We start from the raw sequence: 21,908 nt of genomic DNA on the forward strand, positions 1-21,908 counted from the left end.
TTCATGTTTTATTAAAACCTATTTTATAAAGAGACAGATTATTCAGTCTCTCAGGCTGACGAGACAATTTTCATAAATCTTCTTAACTCATCTTTAATCCTTCTAGAAAAGATTGTAATCCCCACAGGAGTGGTGCTGCTGCCCCACAGCTCCAGGCCTCGGGTTTAACTCCGATCCCTGACTCTGAATCTGCGGAGTTTACATCTTTTCCCTGTGACTCTGTGGCTTTCCACAGATCCCCAAAGAGCGCTGGTAGATTATTTGACTGTTGTAAAGCCCCCTTAATATAGGCAAGTGTAGAGTTGATGGGCATTTGACAAGGAATAGAATTGATGGGATTACTTTGCTGGGAGTTAGCACAGACCCAATGGGATGAATGGATTCTCTGTGATAATGAATCAGGTGCAGTACTAATCCTGTGAATTTTCAATAAGGTAGTGTTGAACAAGCATTACTCCTCACTCCTAAAATACTTAATCCATCTCTAAACTATTTCTGCTACCCTTCTGTACATCCTTGAACCCTCCTGCCCCCATACCTTTTCAAAACTCAAAGTTCAAAGTAAATTTATTATCAAAGTACATACATCATCGTATACAACCCTGAAATTCATTTTCTTGTGAGCATACTCAATACATCCATAAAATAATAACCATAACAGAATCAATGAAAGACCACATTACCATGGGTGTTCAACCAGTGTGCAAAAGACAACAAACTGCAAGTACAAAAGAAATAATACTAATAAATAAGTAATAAATATTGAGAACACGAGATGAAGAGACCCTTAAGGATCCCATCCATCCATCCAGCATCCTCTTTGACTTTCTACTGTCAGGCAGGAGACTTTGATGCATAAAACAAGAACAGTCAGGATGAGAAACAGTTACTTCCTCCAGGCCGTTAGGCTTCTGAACTCCTTGCCGCATCGTATTCAAAGTGTCACTGGTTAATCTGTTCTGTACCCTACAATATTTATTATTTACGCACATTAGTTTGTCATTTATGTGCGATTTATCTGTAGATTTTATCCTTACCTTCACAAGTTATCATGTGTTATGTATGTTATGCACACTACTGTGCTTTACACCCTGGTTCGGAGAAACATCTCATTTCTATGTAGATTATATGATTATATACATTCTAGTCAAGTCCAGTCATATATTATGACATATACATGTATACAGTTAAACGACAATAAATTTGACTTAACTTGAGTCCTTGAAAGTGAGTCCATTGGTTGCGAAAACATTCAGCGATGGGGCAAGTGAAGTTAAGTGAAGTTAACCCCTTTGGTTGAGGGGTAATAACTGTTCCTGAACCTGGTGGTGTGAATCCTGAAGCTCCTGTACCTTCTTCCTGATGGCAGCAGTGAGCAGAGAGCATGTCCTGGGTGGTGAGCATCCCTGGAACAGTGTTTTGTATCAGTGCACTCAATGCTGGGGAGGACTTTACCCTTGAAGGACTGGGCTGGATCCACTACTTTTTGTAGGGTTTTCCATTCGAGGACCGCAATGTAGCCAGTCAATGTTCCTGCACTTCCTGAGTTATTTCCGATCCCATGAAAGTCTTCATTACTCACTCACCCCGAATACTTTCCACTACACTTGAAATACTTACTCACCCTGAGAATCCTATTCTTGGGTAGACAAAGAGCAAGTCATTTGAAAAGGGCAAGGCCCTTAAAGACAGGTTACTGGTCAACAGGGAACCTTCACATTGGGTTCTTTCAAAATGTATATACTTCGCAGTGCCCCTGATGACACAGCAGTCTTCGTGAGTCTGAGACAGGCATACAAATGTAGAATCTCCCAAAAATGCCCCTAAGTGCTTCACAAAGCAGACAGAACAACTAAGCTTCAAAGGAAGGTTGAGGAGGAGACTGAAGATATGCCAATGGTAGGTTTTGTGAAGAACAAGAGAGAACTAGAAAACGGCAATGGTTTAGAAAAGAGATCTAAAATGTGAGACAAGGCTGTCTGAGGACTTTGCCAGTAAAGAAAAACAGAAGTTTGATGGGGGCTGTATCAGATATATTAGGTACAGATTATAAAGAGTCTAAATTGCATGGTGTCATGTCAACCTTTCCCTCGATGTCAGCAAAACAAAAGAGCTGGTCTTTGACCTTAGGAAGCAGGGTAAGAGGAAATGGTGCTGATGGAGATGGCTGAGAGCTTCCAGTTATTTAGTAGAAATAGCCCCAAAATGACGTGGTCCAGCCACGTGCATGCTATGGCCAAGAAGATTCAGCAGCACCTCTACTTCCCAAGAAGTGTAGGGAAATTTGGCATATTCCCATGACCCTCACAATTTTTTTTACAGATACAGCATGGAAAACATCTCATTCAAATGCTTCACAACTTGGTATGGCTAAGACAAAACAAAATTCCCATGAGTTGCGAACATAACCCAGTCTATCATGAAAATTAGACTTTCCTGCACTGATTCTGCCTATACCTCCTGCTGCCTTCAGAAAGCAGCCAGTATAATCGAGGTCCCCTCCCACCCCAGTCATTCTTTTCATTTCCTACCTCCCACTGACAGAGAGTGTAAAAGCTTGAGAGCATGGAATATCAGGCTCAAGGACAGAATCCATCTTACTTGAACGGACCTCTGATATGATAAAGGTGAACACTTGATCTTTCACCTATCTCATCACAGCCCTTGCACTTTATTTTTCTGCCAACACTACACCTTCTCTGTAACACCATATTCTGCATTCAGACTTTTTTTTCCCCTTGTGTACTGCCTCAATGTACATATGTATGGAATGATCTACAAATAAAGGCTTTTCACTATATCTTGGTATATGTGAAAATAATAAACTATTTACCAGTTGCCAATTGGCTGCCTCTTGTACCTAATAAAGAAGCCCCTGAGTATGTTTGTGGCCTTTTGCTACTATAGCTGATCCATGTCACGGTTCGACATGTTGTGCATTCAGAGATGTTCTTCTTCACACCATTGTTTTAACCATGTTACCTTCCTGTCAGCTTGAACCTGTCTGGTCATTTCTGTTTTTTGCATCATTCTCTGTAAACTCTACAGACTGTTGTGAGTGAACATTCCAGGTGATCAGCAGTTTCTGAGATACTCAAACCACCTTGTCTGGCACCAATAATCATTCCACAAAGTCACTTAGACCACTATGATGTATGGTTTGAAAACGACTGAGCCTCTAGACCATGTCAATGTTTTTAATTCATTGAGTTGCTGTCGTATGATTGGCTGATTAGACAACTGCATTAATATCAGGTGTACAGGAGATAGCCAATGCAGTGCCACTGGGTGCATTAATATCAGGTGTACAGGAGATAGCCAATGCAGTGCCACTGGGTGCATTAATATCAGGTGTACAGGAGATAGCCAATGCAGTGCCACTGGGTGCATTAATATCAGGTGTACAGGAGATAGCCAATGCAGTGCCACTGGGTGCATTAATATCAGGTGTACAGGAGATACCCAATGCAGTGCCACTGGGTGCATTAATATCAGGTGTACAGGAGATACCCAATGCAGTGCCACTGGGTGCATTAATATCAGGTGTACAGGAGATACCCAATGCAGTGCCACTGGGTGCATTCATATCAGGTGTACAGGAGATACCCAATGCAGTGCCACTGGGTGCATTAATATCAGGTGTACAGGAGATAGCCAATGCAGTGCCACTGGGTGCATTCATATCAGGTGTACAGGAGATACCCAATGCAGTGCCACTGGGTGCATTAATATCAGGTGTACAGGAGATAGCCAATGCAGTGCCACTGGGTGCATTCATATCAGGTGTACAGGAGATACCCAATGCAGTGCCACTGGGTGCATTAATATCAGGTGTACAGGAGATAGCCAATGCAGTGCCACTGGGTGCATTCATATCAGGTGTACAGGAGATAGCCAATGCAGTGCCACTGGGTGCATTAATATCAGGTGTACAGGAGATACCCAATGCAGTGCCACTGGGTGCATTCATATCAGGTGTACAGGAGATAGCCAATGCAGTGCCACTGGGTGCATTCATATCAGGTGTACAGGAGATAGCCAATGCAGTGCCACTGGGTGCATTCATATCAGGTGTACAGGAGATACCCAATGCAGTGCCACTGGGTGCATTCATATCAGGTGTACAGGAGATAGCCAATGCAGTGCCACTGGGTGCATTCATATCAGGTGTACAGGAGATACCCAATGCAGTGCCACTGGGTGCATTCATATCAGGTGTACAGGAGATAGCCAATGCAGTGCCACTGGGTGCATTAATATCAGGTGTACAGGAGATACCCAATGCAGTGCCACTGGGTGCATTCATATCAGGTGTACAGGAGATACCCAATGCAGTGCCACTGGGTGCATTAATATCAGGTGTACAGGAGATACCCAATGCAGTGCCACTGGGTGCATTCATATCAGGTGTACAGGAGATACCCAATGCAGTGCCACTGGGTGCATTAATATCAGGTGTACAGGAGATACCCAATGCAGTGCCACTGGGTGCATTAATATCAGGTGTACAGGAGATACCCAATGCAGTGCCACTGGGTGCATTCATATCAGGTGTACAGGAGATACCCAATGCAGTGCCACTGGGTGCATTAATATCAGGTGTACAGGAGATACCCAATGCAGTGCCACTGGGTGCATTCATATCAGGTGTACAGGAGATACCCAATGCAGTGCCACTGGGTGCATTAATATCAGGTGTACAGGAGATACCCAATGCAGTGCCACTGGGTGCATTCATATCAGGTGTACAGGAGATACCCAATGCAGTGCCACTGGGTGCATTAATATCAGGTGTACAGGAGATACCCAATGCAGTGCCACTGGGTGCATTCATATCAGGTGTACAGGAGATAGCCAATGCAGTGCCACTGGGTGCATTAATATCAGGTGTACAGGAGATACCCAATGCAGTGCCACTGGGTGCATTCATATCAGGTGTACAGGAGATAGCCAATGCAGTGCCACTGGGTGCATTCATATCAGGTGTACAGGAGATAGCCAATGCAGTGCCACTGGGTGCATTAATATCAGGTGTACAGGAGATAGCCAATGCAGTGCCACTGGGTGCATTAATATCAGGTGTACAGGAGATACCCAATGCAGTGCCACTGGGTGCATTAATATCAGGTGTACAGGAGATACCCAATGCAGTGCCACTGGGTGCATTAATATCAGGTGTACAGGAGATACCCAATGCAGTGCCACTGGGTGCATTAATATCAGGTGTACAGGAGATAGCCAATGCAGTGCCACTGGGTGCATTCATATCAGGTGTACAGGAGATAGCCAATGCAGTGCCACTGGGTGCATTAATATCAGGTGTACAGGAGATAGCCAATGCAGTGCCACTGGGTGCATTAATATCAGGTGTACAGGAGATAGCCAATGCAGTGCCACTGGGTGCATTAATATCAGGTGTACAGGAGATAGCCAATGCAGTGCCACTGGGTGCATTAATATCAGGTGTACAGGAGATACCCAATGCAGTGCCACTGGGTGCATTAATATCAGGTGTACAGGAGATAGCCAATGCAGTGCCACTGGGTGCATTAATATCAGGTGTACAGGAGATAGCCAATGCAGTGCCACTGGGTGCATTAATATCAGGTGTACAGGAGATAGCCAATGCAGTGCCACTGGGTGCATTAATATCAGGTGTACAGGAGATAGCCAATGCAGTGCCACTGGGTGCACTCATATCAGGTGTACAGGAGATAGCCAATGCAGTGCCACTGGGTGCATTAATATCAGGTGTACAGGAGATAGCCAATGCAGTGCCACTGGGTGCACTCATATCAGGTGTACAGGAGATAGCCAATGCAGTGCCACTGGGTGCACTCATATCAGGTGTACAGGAGATAGCCAATGCAGTGCCACTGGGTGCATTAATATCAGGTGTACAGGAGATACCCAATGCAGTGCCACTGGGTGCACTCATATCAGGTGTACAGGAGATAGCCAATGCAGTGCCACTGGGTGCATTAATATCAGGTGTACAGGAGATACCCAATGCAGTGCCACTGGGTGCATTAATATCAGGTGTACAGGAGATAGCCAATGCAGTGCCACTGGGTGCATTAATATCAGGTGTACAGGAGATACCCAATGCAGTGCCACTGGGTGCATTAATATCAGGTGTACAGGAGATAGCCAATGCAGTGCCACTGGGTGCATTAATATCAGGTGTACAGGAGATAGCCAATGCAGTGCCACTGGGTGCATTAATATCAGGTGTACAGGAGATACCCAATGCAGTGCCACTGGGTGCATTAATATCAGGTGTACAGGAGATAGCCAATGCAGTGCCACTGGGTGCATTAATATCAGGTGTACAGGAGATACCCAATGCAGTGCCACTGGGTGCATTAATATCAGGTGTACAGGAGATAGCCAATGCAGTGCCACTGGGTGCATTAATATCAGGTGTACAGGAGATACCCAATGCAGTGCCACTGGGTGCATTAATATCAGGTGTACAGGAGATAGCCAATGCAGTGCCACTGGGTGCATTAATATCAGGTGTACAGGAGATACCCAATGCAGTGCCACTGGGTGCATTAATATCAGGTGTACAGGAGATAGCCAATGCAGTGCCACTGGGTGCATTAATATCAGGTGTACAGGAGATACCCAATGCAGTGCCACTGGGTGCATTAATATCAGGTGTACAGGAGATAGCCAATGCAGTGCCACTGGGTGCATTAATATCAGGTGTACAGGAGATACCCAATGCAGTGCCACTGGGTGCATTAATATCAGGTGTACAGGAGATACCCAATGCAGTGCCACTGGGTGCATTAATATCAGGTGTACAGGAGATACCCAATGCAGTGCCACTGGGTGCATTAATATCAGGTGTACAGGAGATACCCAATGCCGTGCCACTGGGTGCATTAATATCAGGTGTACAGGAGATACCCAATGCAGTGCCACTGGGTGCATTAATATCAGGTGTACAGGAGATAGCCAATGCAGTGCCACTGGGTGCATTAATATCAGGTGTACAGGAGATACCCAATGCAGTGCCACTGGGTGCATTAATATCAGGTGTACAGGAGATAGCCAATGCAGTGCCACTGGGTGCATTAATATCAGGTGTACAGGAGATACCCAATGCAGTGCCACTGGGTGCATTAATATCAGGTGTACAGGAGATACCCAATGCAGTGCCACTGGGTGCATTAATATCAGGTGTACAGGAGATACCCAATGCAGTGCCACTGGGTGCATTAATATCAGGTGTACAGGAGATACCCAATGCAGTGCCACTGGGTGCATTAATATCAGGTGTACAGGAGATACCCAATGCAGTGCCACTGGGTGCATTCATATCAGGTGTACAGGAGATAGCCAATGCAGTGCCACTGGGTGCACTCATATCAGGTGTACAGGAGATAGCCAATGCAGTGCCACTGGGTGCATTCATATCAGGTGTACAGGAGATAGCCAATGCAGTGCCACTGGGTGCACTCATATCAGGTGTACAGGAGATAGCCAATGCAGTGCCACTGGGTGCATTCATATCAGGTGTACAGGAGATACCCAATGCAGTGCCACTGGGTGCACTCATATCAGGTGTACAGGAGATACCCAATGCAGTGCCACTGGGTGCATTCATATCAGGTGTACAGGAGATAGCCAATGCAGTGCCACTGGGTGCATTAATATCAGGTGTACAGGAGATAGCCAATGCAGTGCCACTGGGTGCATTCATATCAGGTGTACAGGAGATACCCAATGCAGTGCCACTGGGTGCATTAATATCAGGTGTACAGGAGATAGCCAATGCAGTGCCACTGGGTGCATTAATATCAGGTGTACAGGAGATACCCAATGCAGTGCCACTGGGTGCATTCATATCAGGTGTACAGGAGATACCCAATGCAGTGCCACTGGGTGCATTAATATCAGGTGTACAGGAGATAGCCAATGCAGTGCCACTGGGTGCATTAATATCAGGTGTACAGGAGATAGCCAATGCAGTGCCACTGGGTGCACTCATATCAGGTGTACAGGAGATACCCAATGCAGTGCCACTGGGTGCATTAATATCAGGTGTACAGGAGATACCCAATGCAGTGCCACTGGGTGCATTAATATCAGGTGTACAGGAGATACCCAATGCAGTGCCACTGGGTGCATTAATATCAGGTGTACAGGAGATACCCAATGCAGTGCCACTGGGTGCATTAATATCAGGTGTACAGGAGATACCCAATGCAGTGCCACTGGGTGCATTAATATCAGGTGTACAGGAGATACCCAATGCAGTGCCACTGGGTGCATTAATATCAGGTGTACAGGAGATAGCCAATGCAGTGCCACTGGGTGCATTAATATCAGGTGTACAGGAGATAGCCAATGCAGTGCCACTGGGTGCATTAATATCAGGTGTACAGGAGATAGCCAATGCAGTGCCACTGGGTGCATTAATATCAGGTGTACAGGAGATAGCCAATGCAGTGCCACTGGGTGCATTCATATCAGGTGTACAGGAGATAGCCAATGCAGTGCCACTGGGTGCATTAATATCAGGTGTACAGGAGATAGCCAATGCAGTGCCACTGGGTGCATTCATATCAGGTGTACAGGAGATAGCCAATGCAGTGCCACTGGGTGCATTAATATCAGGTGTACAGGAGATAGCCAATGCAGTGCCACTGGGTGCATTCATATCAGGTGTACAGGAGATAGCCAATGCAGTGCCACTGGGTGCATTAATATCAGGTGTACAGGAGATACCCAATGCAGTGCCACTGGGTGCATTCATATCAGGTGTACAGGAGATAGCCAATGCAGTGCCACTGGGTGCATTAATATCAGGTGTACAGGAGATACCCAATGCAGTGCCACTGGGTGCATTAATATCAGGTGTACAGGAGATAGCCAATGCAGTGCCACTGGGTGCATTAATATCAGGTGTACAGGAGATAGCCAATGCAGTGCCACTGGGTGCATTAATATCAGGTGTACAGGAGATAGCCAATGCAGTGCCACTGGGTGCATTAATATCAGGTGTACAGGAGATACCCAATGCAGTGCCACTGGGTGCATTAATATCAGGTGTACAGGAGATAGCCAATGCAGTGCCACTGGGTGCATTAATATCAGGTGTACAGGAGATACCCAATGCAGTGCCACTGGGTGCATTCATATCAGGTGTACAGGAGATACCCAATGCAGTGCCACTGGGTGCATTAATATCAGGTGTACAGGAGATAGCCAATGCAGTGCCACTGGGTGCATTAATATCAGGTGTACAGGAGATACCCAATGCAGTGCCACTGGGTGCATTAATATCAGGTGTACAGGAGATACCCAATGCAGTGCCACTGGGTGCATTAATATCAGGTGTACAGGAGATAGCCAATGCAGTGCCACTGGGTGCATTAATATCAGGTGTACAGGAGATAGCCAATGCAGTGCCACTGGGTGCACTCATATCAGGTGTACAGGAGATACCCAATGCAGTGCCACTGGGTGCATTAATATCAGGTGTACAGGAGATACCCAATGCAGTGCCACTGGGTGCATTAATATCAGGTGTACAGGAGATACCCAATGCAGTGCCACTGGGTGCATTAATATCAGGTGTACAGGAGATACCCAATGCAGTGCCACTGGGTGCATTAATATCAGGTGTACAGGAGATAGCCAATGCAGTGCCACTGGGTGCATTAATATCAGGTGTACAGGAGATACCCAATGCAGTGCCACTGGGTGCATTAATATCAGGTGTACAGGAGATAGCCAATGCAGTGCCACTGGGTGCATTAATATCAGGTGTACAGGAGATAGCCAATGCAGTGCCACTGGGTGCATTAATATCAGGTGTACAGGAGATAGCCAATGCAGTGCCACTGGGTGCATTAATATCAGGTGTACAGGAGATAGCCAATGCAGTGCCACTGGGTGCATTCATATCAGGTGTACAGGAGATAGCCAATGCAGTGCCACTGGGTGCATTCATATCAGGTGTACAGGAGATAGCCAATGCAGTGCCACTGGGTGCATTCATATCAGGTGTACAGGAGATAGCCAATGCAGTGCCACTGGGTGCATTAATATCAGGTGTACAGGAGATACCCAATGCAGTGCCACTGGGTGCATTCATATCAGGTGTACAGGAGATAGCCAATGCAGTGCCACTGGGTGCATTCATATCAGGTGTACAGGAGATAGCCAATGCAGTGCCACTGGGTGCATTAATATCAGGTGTACAGGAGATAGCCAATGCAGTGCCACTGGGTGCATTAATATCAGGTGTACAGGAGATACCCAATGCAGTGCCACTGGGTGCATTAATATCAGGTGTACAGGAGATACCCAATGCAGTGCCACTGGGTGCATTAATATCAGGTGTACAGGAGATACCCAATGCAGTGCCACTGGGTGCATTAATATCAGGTGTACAGGAGATAGCCAATGCAGTGCCACTGGGTGCATTCATATCAGGTGTACAGGAGATAGCCAATGCAGTGCCACTGGGTGCATTAATATCAGGTGTACAGGAGATAGCCAATGCAGTGCCACTGGGTGCATTAATATCAGGTGTACAGGAGATAGCCAATGCAGTGCCACTGGGTGCATTAATATCAGGTGTACAGGAGATAGCCAATGCAGTGCCACTGGGTGCATTAATATCAGGTGTACAGGAGATACCCAATGCAGTGCCACTGGGTGCATTAATATCAGGTGTACAGGAGATAGCCAATGCAGTGCCACTGGGTGCATTAATATCAGGTGTACAGGAGATAGCCAATGCAGTGCCACTGGGTGCATTAATATCAGGTGTACAGGAGATAGCCAATGCAGTGCCACTGGGTGCATTAATATCAGGTGTACAGGAGATAGCCAATGCAGTGCCACTGGGTGCACTCATATCAGGTGTACAGGAGATAGCCAATGCAGTGCCACTGGGTGCATTAATATCAGGTGTACAGGAGATAGCCAATGCAGTGCCACTGGGTGCACTCATATCAGGTGTACAGGAGATAGCCAATGCAGTGCCACTGGGTGCACTCATATCAGGTGTACAGGAGATAGCCAATGCAGTGCCACTGGGTGCATTAATATCAGGTGTACAGGAGATACCCAATGCAGTGCCACTGGGTGCACTCATATCAGGTGTACAGGAGATAGCCAATGCAGTGCCACTGGGTGCATTAATATCAGGTGTACAGGAGATACCCAATGCAGTGCCACTGGGTGCATTAATATCAGGTGTACAGGAGATAGCCAATGCAGTGCCACTGGGTGCATTCATATCAGGTGTACAGGAGATACCCAATGCAGTGCCACTGGGTGCATTAATATCAGGTGTACAGGAGATACCCAATGCAGTGCCACTGGGTGCATTCATATCAGGTGTACAGGAGATACCCAATGCAGTGCCACTGGGTGCATTAATATCAGGTGTACAGGAGATACCCAATGCAGTGCCACTGGGTGCATTCATATCAGGTGTACAGGAGATAGCCAATGCAGTGCCACTGGGTGCATTAATATCAGGTGTACAGGAGATACCCAATGCAGTGCCACTGGGTGCATTAATATCAGGTGTACAGGAGATAGCCAATGCAGTGCCACTGGGTGCATTAATATCAGGTGTACAGGAGATACCCAATGCAGTGCCACTGGGTGCATTCATATCAGGTGTACAGGAGATAGCCAATGCAGTGCCACTGGGTGCATTAATATCAGGTGTACAGGAGATACCCAATGCAGTGCCACTGGGTGCATTCATATCAGGTGTACAGGAGATAGCCAATGCAGTGCCACTGGGTGCATTCATATCAGGTGTACAGGAGATAGCCAATGCAGTGCCACTGGGTGCATTCATATCAGGTGTACAGGAGATAGCCAATGCAGTGCCACTGGGTGCATTCATATCAGGTGTACAGGAGATAGCCAATGCAGTGCCACTGGGTGCATTAATATCAGGTGTACAGGAGATACCCAATGCAGTGCCACTGGGTGCATTAATATCAGGTGTACAGGAGATACCCAATGCAGTGCCACTGGGTGCATTAATATCAGGTGTACAGGAGATACCCAATGCCGTGCCACTGGGTGCATTAATATCAGGTGTACAGGAGATACCCAATGCAGTGCCACTGGGTGCATTAATATCAGGTGTACAGGAGATAGCCAATGCAGTGCCACTGGGTGCATTAATATCAGGTGTACAGGAGATACCCAATGCAGTGCCACTGGGTGCATTAATATCAGGTGTACAGGAGATAGCCAATGCAGTGCCACTGGGTGCATTAATATCAGGTGTACAGGAGATAGCCAATGCAGTGCCACTGGGTGCATTAATATCAGGTGTACAGGAGATAGCCAATGCAGTGCCACTGGGTGCATTAATATCAGGTGTACAGGAGATAGCCAATGCAGTGCCACTGGGTGCATTAATATCAGGTGTACAGGAGATAGCCAATGCAGTGCCACTGGGTGCATTAATATCAGGTGTACAGGAGATAGCCAATGCAGTGCCACTGGGTGCATTAATATCAGGTGTACAGGAGATACCCAATGCAGTGCCACTGGGTGCATTCATATCAGGTGTACAGGAGATAGCCAATGCAGTGCCAATGGGTGCATTAATATCAGGTGTACAGGAGATAGCCAATGCAGTGCCACTGGGTGCATTCATATCAGGTGTACAGGAGATAGCCAATGCAGTGCCACTGGGTGCATTCATATCAGGTGTACAGGAGATAGCCAATGCAGTGCCACTGGGTGCATTAATATCAGGTGTACAGGAGATAGCCAATGCAGTGCCACTGGGTGCATTAATATCAGGTGTACAGGAGATAGCCAATGCAGTGCCACTGGGTGCATTAATATCAGGTGTACAGGAGATAGCCAATGCAGTGCCACTGGGTGCATTAATATCAGGTGTACAGGAGATAGCCAATGCAGTGCCACTGGGTGCATTAATATCAGGTGTACAGGAGATAGCCAATGCAGTGCCACTGGGTGCATTAATATCAGGTGTACAGGAGATACCCAATGCAGTGCCACTGGGTGCATTAATATCAGGTGTACAGGAGATAGCCAATGCAGTGCCACTGGGTGCATTCATATCAGGTGTACAGGAGATAGCCAATGCAGTGCCACTGGGTGCATTAATATCAGGTGTACAGGAGATAGCCAATGCAGTGCCACTGGGTGCATTAATATCAGGTGTACAGGAGATAGCCAATGCAGTGCCACTGGGTGCATTAATATCAGGTGTACAGGAGATAGCCAATGCAGTGCCACTGGGTGCATTAATATCAGGTGTACAGGAGATAGCCAATGCAGTGCCACTGGGTGCATTAATATCAGGTGTACAGGAGATAGCCAATGCAGTGCCACTGGGTGCATTAATATCAGGTGTACAGGAGATAGCCAATGCAGTGCCACTGGGTGCATTAATATCAGGTGTACAGGAGATAGCCAATGCAGTGCCACTGGGTGCATTTCTCTCACTGTCATTCTTCTGCTCTTTCTCCTTCTGCAGGTACCGGCTGTCACTCAAATGGCAATTCACCACTACTGAGTGCAGAAAAGCAAATGACAGAGGGTGTTAGAGATTGGCCAGCAGGGCAACTACATCACTATTCATACAATTCCCAGCTACAGATCCTTATTGTCAGTCAAAACCTTAAGTATTGACTGACTTTTATCCACTCTAAACTGAGGTTGGAAGGCTGATGTTTGAATTCGACATAGTCATGAACCTGAACCTATTCAGCCTATCTGAAAACAGATCTTTCTGAGGTACTTTCATGTGTACTCCAATTGCAGCAGATTACCAGATCTAATCTAATCCCACCAGAATGCTAAATCTGGCCTTTGTTTAGCAGCTCAGTCTGGGCCAATTATTTTCATAAACAGAACGATGGCTTGATTGCCTTTGATCTAAACCAAACAATCACTAGCTCAACAGCACCTTGGATTGTAATCTTAAACTGGCCTTTGACTCAATCAACTTCTAAAGTGAACATTATAAAAAAAATTGTTGTTAAATTATTTATAACCTTGGGCTGGTTTAAAACAAATCCCCTCAAAATACTCCCAGTCTGCCTCTTACCACTTCAACAGAATTGAAGCAGATTAAAATGTTTATTTTTTAAGCTCGGAAGTGCAATTACTAAGAAATTTTATGTATATTCAAGGTACATTTACCTGGCATGCAAGTGACGCCAGAAATAGGATCAATGTTTTGTAGATCACATGACTCTATTTCAAAGAGCGGGGAAAATCTCTCTGCATTCTGGTCAACATGTATCTCTCCACTGAAGGAACACATTAAAGTGAATTTTCTGGTCAATGTCTCATTGTGGTCTGTGCACAAATTAGCAGTGGCACTTCCTTCATTTCAATAGTAGACATGCTTCACAATTGGCTGTGACATCTGCTTTCAGGCAATCTGAGGTTACAGCAAAGATGGGTTTTCTTTAAAACAATCTCTCTGAAAGTGTCTTTTACTGCCAGATATATAACATCACAGTTTATTGGTGATGAAATCTATTCAGTTCAGTAAATCTCCTTGATCAGCACAATACACAGGCTAAGCTTGTGAATCTTCTAAGGAATATAAAAAAAGCATGCAGCACCATTCCTGAAACTGCTTACAACCAGTTTAGCCTTTATGCCACATCACAATATCCCAGCAGGAAACCCTGACATCAATTTACAGTCTAGTCTGTGACTGGAAATCATATATCACAGTAAGCTGTTCCTCTATAGGGTTCAGATCAAGGGGAAATCAAACAAGAACTGCCAACATTGGAAAATGAAAATGTTGGAAAGACTCAGCAGGTCAGTCAGCATTTGTGCAAAGAACAATATTAAAAAGGGTTAAAAAGTTCTGTCATAATCGAAAAAGACATATTCCATCTCAAGTTGGTCTCTGAGACCAGACAAGAGGCAGCCACTTTGTAGAGTGCAAGGTACAGGTGATATATTGGAAGGGCTCCTAATGACTGGCACATCTATCCCTACCACAATCATACAGCACTGCCCCCAGATGCACAGCTTTACCTACATCTGGTCGCTGTACCACTTGCCTAACCTAAATGCTTTGTTTGGCTCCTTGGCTTCCTCTGCCTCCTAGCCTGCTCAGGCTTCCTGGGTGGCATTTCCTGGCTGGCATTTTTCCAGCTGGTGAGGCCAACTTCTGACTACCACTCTGCAATCATCTTGCACTTTTCATTTATACTTCATGGTCAGGGTATTGGGAAAGCCTGTAAATTTAAGAATGGGCATGCAGTAAGAAAATATTTAGAAACTCTGGTGGAGGTATGTCCATCTTTTTGTGGAAAACAGCAGAAACAGAATAAAGATGAATTGTTCAAGACAAATTAATTGCAAGTCTGGAGAAACAAAAGACCAACATTGGGAATAATCCTTCAAGAATAGCTGCTTCTACTTTTGTTGTGGGTTCTGAGGTGGTTGATAAAGTGAAAACTCTTCTACAGATGGGCATGGGCTGGTGGGTATGTTGTAAGATGTTGTGCTCTTTCCATGGTTTATGCTGAGTTTTTGCAAGCTCCTGATGCATGGGTTCAAAGTTCTCAGTACCATCCCAAATATGCCCTCTCCATTTTTAGTGGTCATGCACCAATAATTCCCAAGAGACACAAGATAGTGCAAACGTTGGAAGCTGGAGCAACTAAGATCTTGGCTGGGGCTGAACTGAGATCCCTGGAAATGAAGCCAGAAGCCACATGAAACAAGACTATGGTGAAGACAAGTACAGAGGAACAATATGTGGCTGATTCCCAGGCATCTGGATTTTTCAAGCAAGCTTTCAATCTTCGAAATCCTTTGATCTTTTCCTCTATTTACCTCTCTTCCAATACAGGTGTTGACTGAGTATATTCATGGGTCAGGAATTAGCTATGTGAATGATGTGACATGCCTAAAAGAGCCTCAACATCACATCCCTGCTCTTATATTCTATACCTCTAGATATGAATGCCAACATTGCATTTGTCTTTTTCACCACTGACTCAACTTGGAGGTTAACCTTTAGGGTATCCTGCACAAGGACTCCCAAATCCTTTTGCATCTTTGCATTTTGAATTCTCTTCCTATCTAAATAATAGTCTGCCTGTTTATTTCTTCCATCAAAGTGCATGACCATACACTTTCCAACGTTGTATTTCATTTGCTACTTCTTTGCCCATTCCCCTAAACTATCTCTCTGCAGGCTCTCTGTTTCCTCAACGCTACCCGCTCCACCACCGATCTCATCAGCAAATTTAGCCACAAATCCATTAATTCCATAGTCCAAATCATTGACATACATCGTAAAAAGCAATGGTCCCAACACCGACCCCTGTGGAACTCCACTGGTAACCGGCAGCCAGCTAGAATAAGATCCCTTTATTCTCACTGTTTTCTGTCGATCAGCCAATGCTCCACCCATACTAGTAACTTCCTTGTAATTCCATGGGCTCTTATCTTGCTAGGCAGTTTCATATGCTGCACCTTGTCAAAGGCCTTCTAAAAATCCAAGTACACCACATCTACTGCATCTCCTTTGTCTACCCTGCTTATAATTTCCTTAAAATATTGCAGTAGGTTAGTCAGTCAGGATTTTCCTTTCAGGAAACCATGCTGGCTTTGGCCTATCTTGTTATGTGCCTCCAGGTACTCCGTAATCTCATCCCTAACAACTGATTCCAACAACTTCCCAACCACTGATGTCAGGCTAGCAGTTCTATAGTTTCCTTTCTGCTGCCTCACACCCTTCTTAAATAGCTAAGTAACATTTGCAATTTTCCAGTCATCCGGTACAATGCCAGAATCTATTGATTTTTGAAAGATCATCGGTAATGCCTCCAAAATCTCTCCAGCTACTTCCTTCAGAACCCAAGGGTGCATTCCATCAGGTCCAGGAGATTTATCCACCCTCAGACCATTAGGCTTCCTGAGCACCTTCTCAGTCGTAATTTTCACTGCACAAACCTCACTTCCCTGACACTCTTGAATGTCCAGTATACTGCAGATGTCTTCCACTGTGAAGACTGATGGAAAATATGCATTCAGTTCCTTTGCCATCTCTGAGTCTCTCACTACAGTATCTCCAGTATCATTTTCTATTAGTCCAATATCTATCTTCAATTCTCTTTTACCCTTTATATACTTAAAAAAGCTTTTAATATCTTCTTTGATATTAGTCATCATCTTCCTTTCATAATTCATCTTTTCCTTCCTAATGACCTTCTTAGTTTCCTTCTGCAAGTTTTTAAAAGCTTCCCTATCCTCTATCTTCCCACTAGCTCTGGCTTCCTTGTATGCCCTCTCTTTTGCTTTTACTTTGGCTCTGACTTCACTTGTCAGCCACGTTAGTGTCCTTCTTCCATTTGAAATTTTTTTCTTATTTGGAATATATCTATCTTGCACTTCCCTTATTTTTCACAGAAACGCCAGCCACTGCTGCTCTGCTGTCCTTCCTGCTAGTGTCCCTTTCCAGTCAACTTTGGCCAGTACCTCTCTCATGCCACTGTAATTTCCCTTATTCCATTGAAATACCAATACATTGGAATTTAGTTTCTCCTTCTCAAATTTCAAAGTGAACATGATCATATTGTGATCACTGTTCCCTAAGGGTTCCTTAGCCTTAAGCTCTCTTATCACCTCCAGATCATTGCACACACCCAATCCAGCACAACCAATCCCCTAGTGGGCTCAGCAACAAGCTGTTCTAAAAAGCCAACCCTTAGATATTCTACAAATTCTCTCTTGAGGTCCAGTACCGGCCTGGTTTTCCCAATCCACTTTCGCGTTAAAAACCCCAACGATTATCATGACATTGTCCTTCTGACATGCCTTTTCTGTCTCCTGCTGTAATTTGTATTCCTCATCCTGGCTGCTGTTTGGAGGCCTGTATACAACTGCCATTAGGGTCCTTTTACCCCTGCCATTTCTTAACTCAACCCATACAGACTCTACATCTTCTGATCCTATGTCATCCCTTTCTAATGATTTAATATCATTTCTTCTACATAGGGCCACCCCACCCCCTCTGCCTACTAACCTATCTTTCCAATACACCGTATGTCCTTGGACATTCAGCTCCCAAGGGCAGCCATTCTTTAGCCAAGTTTCAGAGATGACCACAACATCATACTTGCCAATCTGTAGCTGAATTTCAAGATCATCCATTTTATTTCTTATGCTACCTGCATTCAAATGTAACACTTTCAGTCCAGTATTTATTGCTTTCAGTTTTAACTGCACCACACCTCTATTACCCTGTAACTCATCCCACTGGCTGTGATTAAGCCTCATCTCCTACCTGTTGTTTCTATAATCTCTGTTGTACACTACCTTTGATTTATTTCTGTTTTCCTCTTCCTCAGTCAGTCCTATCACTCCGGTTCCCATCCCCCACCAAATTAGTTTAAACCCTCCCAAACAGCTCTATTAAACCTGCCTGTTAGGATATTGGACCCCTTTGGGTTCCGGTGTAACCTATCCTTTTTGTACAGGTTGCACCTCCCCCAGAAGATGCCCCAGTGATCCAGGAATCTGAAGCCCTGCCCCCTACACCAGTCTCTCAGCCACCCATTAATATGCCTGATCATGCTATTCTTGCGCTCATTAGCATGTGACACAGGTAGCAATCCCAAGATTACTACCCTAGAGATCCTGCTTTTCAGCCTCCTATCTAACTCCTTGAATTCTCTCTTCAGGACCTCCTCCCATTTTCTACCTATGTCACTGGTACCAACGTGTACCAAGATTTCTGGCTGTTCGCCCTCTCCCTTCAGAATACTCTGCACCCGATCCGAGACATCCCGTACCCTGGCACCTGGGATTGTAACACACCATGCGGGTATCTCTATCGGGCTGATAGAACCTTCTGTCTGTTCCATCTATAACAACTTTGAAACAGTACAAAAGGAAAAAATAGAATGCAGAATATGGTGTTACAGAGAAAATGCAATGGAGGTAGACAAATAAAGTGCGAAGGCCACGACACGGTAGACTGAGAGATCTAAGGTTAATCTTCATCATACGAGATCTGTTCCCCAGTCTTATGTTGATGGAAGCTGTCCTTGAGCCTGTTGGCATGTGTTCTCTAGTTTTTGTAACTTCCACCTGATTGGTGGGGGGTGGGCATTGTAGAAAAGACAATGATCAGGCAGGAGGGGTCCTTGATTAAGTCTTCTGCTTTCCCAAGACAGTGGGAAATGTAGACAGAATCAATTAAAGGGAGGCTGTCTGGTATTTTGAACTGGGTTGTGTTCATAACTCTGCAATTTCTTGCAGTCCTGGGCAGAGTCGCCATATTGAGCTTGTTATGACCCCAGCCCCCTCCTTTGTGAGAATCGCAAGAGCCTAGTGAAGGGGGGGGTCAATGACCCAAGAGAGAGAGCGACGTGCTGAATTGGACTCAGGAGAGTGAGGGAGAGGCCTCCAGGTTTTGGAATGTGGTCTGGCCTCTCAGCCAGACAAAAGCCACGGAAATGGCCATTGTCTCTTGGAGACACCTTTGTGGAATGGGGACTGGGTTACGTGCAAACCCTCAGGGCAACGTGGGCTGGGAGATGAGGAGAGATTGCCTCACCCCACCCTGATTGACAGCTACAACCCTGCAAGTCCCGATAAAAGGTGGGCTGCCGAGGCGGCCCCTCAGACGCACCAAGGAGACACACTAAGAAGACACGATAGCGCTTCCCGTCGGAGCGGGAAGCCATTTTGAAGGAAGCCACGTGCGTTAGATTCCGGTTCGGGAGTCTGTGGCTGAAACCAAAGGAAAAACCGTTTTTAACTAACAACAGGGATTTGCTTCGCAAAGACAACGGGCAAGTGTTCCTTTCTCTCACCAATCTCTCTCTTCAACACGTGAAATGCCAGCGGTTCCCAAACGGAAAAGCCTGCAGATTTATGAGTGACTTTTATATTTCCATTGGACTCAGTATTATCCCCTAGACAACTATAGAGCTTATTTCCGATTGATTATTACTATACCTGTGCTTTAAATTGAGTATTGACAACATATATGTTCTGAATGTTTTGTATTAACCATACGTTTGTGCCCCTTTATAAATAAAAACGTTTGAAAATAGTAGCATCAGACTTCAGCGGACCTCTCTATCTTTGCTGGTAAGTCACCCAGTTATGGGGAACGTAACAAGCTGTGGTGCATCTTGACCTCAGTCACGACATAAAACACTTGTTGTACTAGGTATCAGTGATCTCTGCCCTCCCATATGCTTCTAAGAGCTGGGCTACCAACAGCAGCATTCCAAACCAGATAGACCACAATATTGTTAACATATAAATTCACCACTGGTCCGTGGCATGGTGCTGGGCAACGTGCTGTGTTCTATAGCTGGACTTCAGGAAAATGGAATCTTGTGGTTAACTTTCTTGTAATGTTCAATGAGGTGTAACTGTACATTAACTTGCCAAATGTAATAATTAAATGTTGGAACGGTTTAAAGTCAACCCCCCTGATACAGAAATTAAATGATTAAGAAGTGTGTGGCTTTTAGTATTACTTTTAAACTCTTATTTCTGACCTTTTTTTTACCAATCTAATCTTCCTTTGTTTCTTGAATACATATCTGATTTGACATTGTATTCACCCCACAAATAACCTCACAGTTCTGATACATGTTGGATTCATCACTCCAGTGAAATCTAACAAAATATTTTGGTGAGCAAGGGACCAGTCTGAGTAATGGACTCCTTGGTGAGATACTGGCAGAAAATTGTATCGCCATCAGAGTGATGAACTCACACTGATTTGAGTGTACTCCATATTACATTGACTGTTCTATTTATTATAAATTACTATGGTTGCACATTGCACATTCAGATAGAGACATAACGTAAAGATTTTTACTCCTCATGTATGTGAAGGATATAAGACAAAGTCAATTCAATAATGGATGCCCATACACGGTTGTGCACATATGTGTGCACACAATACATACATGCAGACATGCATAGAACAAATTTGCAAACATATTTGCTTGTGCGGTGTGCACCTACACACAAACACAAAGGATTCTGCAGGTGGTAGAAATCTTGAGCAACAGATACAAAGTGGTGGAGGAACCCATCAGGTCAGACAGCATTTATGGAGAGCAATAAACAGTCAACATTTCAGGGCTAGAGTCTTAATCAGGACTGGAAATTCAGAATCCGAATCAGAATCCTTTATTACCGCCAAGCATGAGGACACATACAGGGAATTTGATGCCGGTTTCCCTGAGCTCTCTCTGTACAGAATTAAAAGCAAACAAAAACAATAGTGCAAATAATCATAAACTATATACAGTGAGGTCCACCTCACTGAATGAAAAGGAAGGGGGAAGAAGCTAAAATAAGGAGAAAGAGGGAAAGGAGTACAAGATGGAAGTTGATAGGAAAAACTTGGTGAGGGAGGATGAAATAAGAAATTGAGAGGTGATAGGTGGAAGAAGTAAAGGGCTGAAGAAGAAGGAATCTGATAGGAGAGTGGATCATTGGAGAAAAGAAAGGAGAAGGGACACTGTATAGTGATGTGATAGGCTGGTGAGGGGAAGAGAAGTTGTGAGGGGGGATCTAGAATGGAAAAGAGAAAAGGAGAGTTGAAGAAATCACTGTAAGTTAGAGAAATCGATGTTCTTGGCATCAAGTTTTAGACTACTCTGAGGTGTTCATCCTCCAACCTGAGTGTAATCTCACTGCGGCACTGGAGGAGGCCATGGACTGACATTTTGGAATAGGAATGGGAAGTCAAATTGAAATGGGTAGCTACTGGGAAATCTCACCCATCTGTGGCAGATGGGGCGAAACTGCTTAATGAAGTGGTCCCTTAATCTGTGATGGGTCACAATGGGAGAATCAGACACAGTAAATGACCCTGACAGGCCTCACCTGGAAGTATTGCTTGGGGCCCTGAATTG

The 21,908-nt window shown here is 45.0% G+C and overlaps 1 protein-coding gene across 4 annotated transcripts in view; it reads right to left on the reverse strand.

Moving 5' to 3' along the window:
* Positions 1-21,908, reverse strand: part of st3gal2 (ST3 beta-galactoside alpha-2,3-sialyltransferase 2) — a 288,593-nt gene that overhangs the window by 95,465 nt on the left and 171,220 nt on the right. The window lies entirely within an intron of this gene.

The sequence above is a fragment of the Hemitrygon akajei genome, chromosome 17 (genome assembly GCF_048418815.1).
Source record: "Hemitrygon akajei chromosome 17, sHemAka1.3, whole genome shotgun sequence".
In the NCBI taxonomy this organism is placed as follows: Eukaryota; Metazoa; Chordata; class Chondrichthyes; order Myliobatiformes; family Dasyatidae; genus Hemitrygon; species Hemitrygon akajei.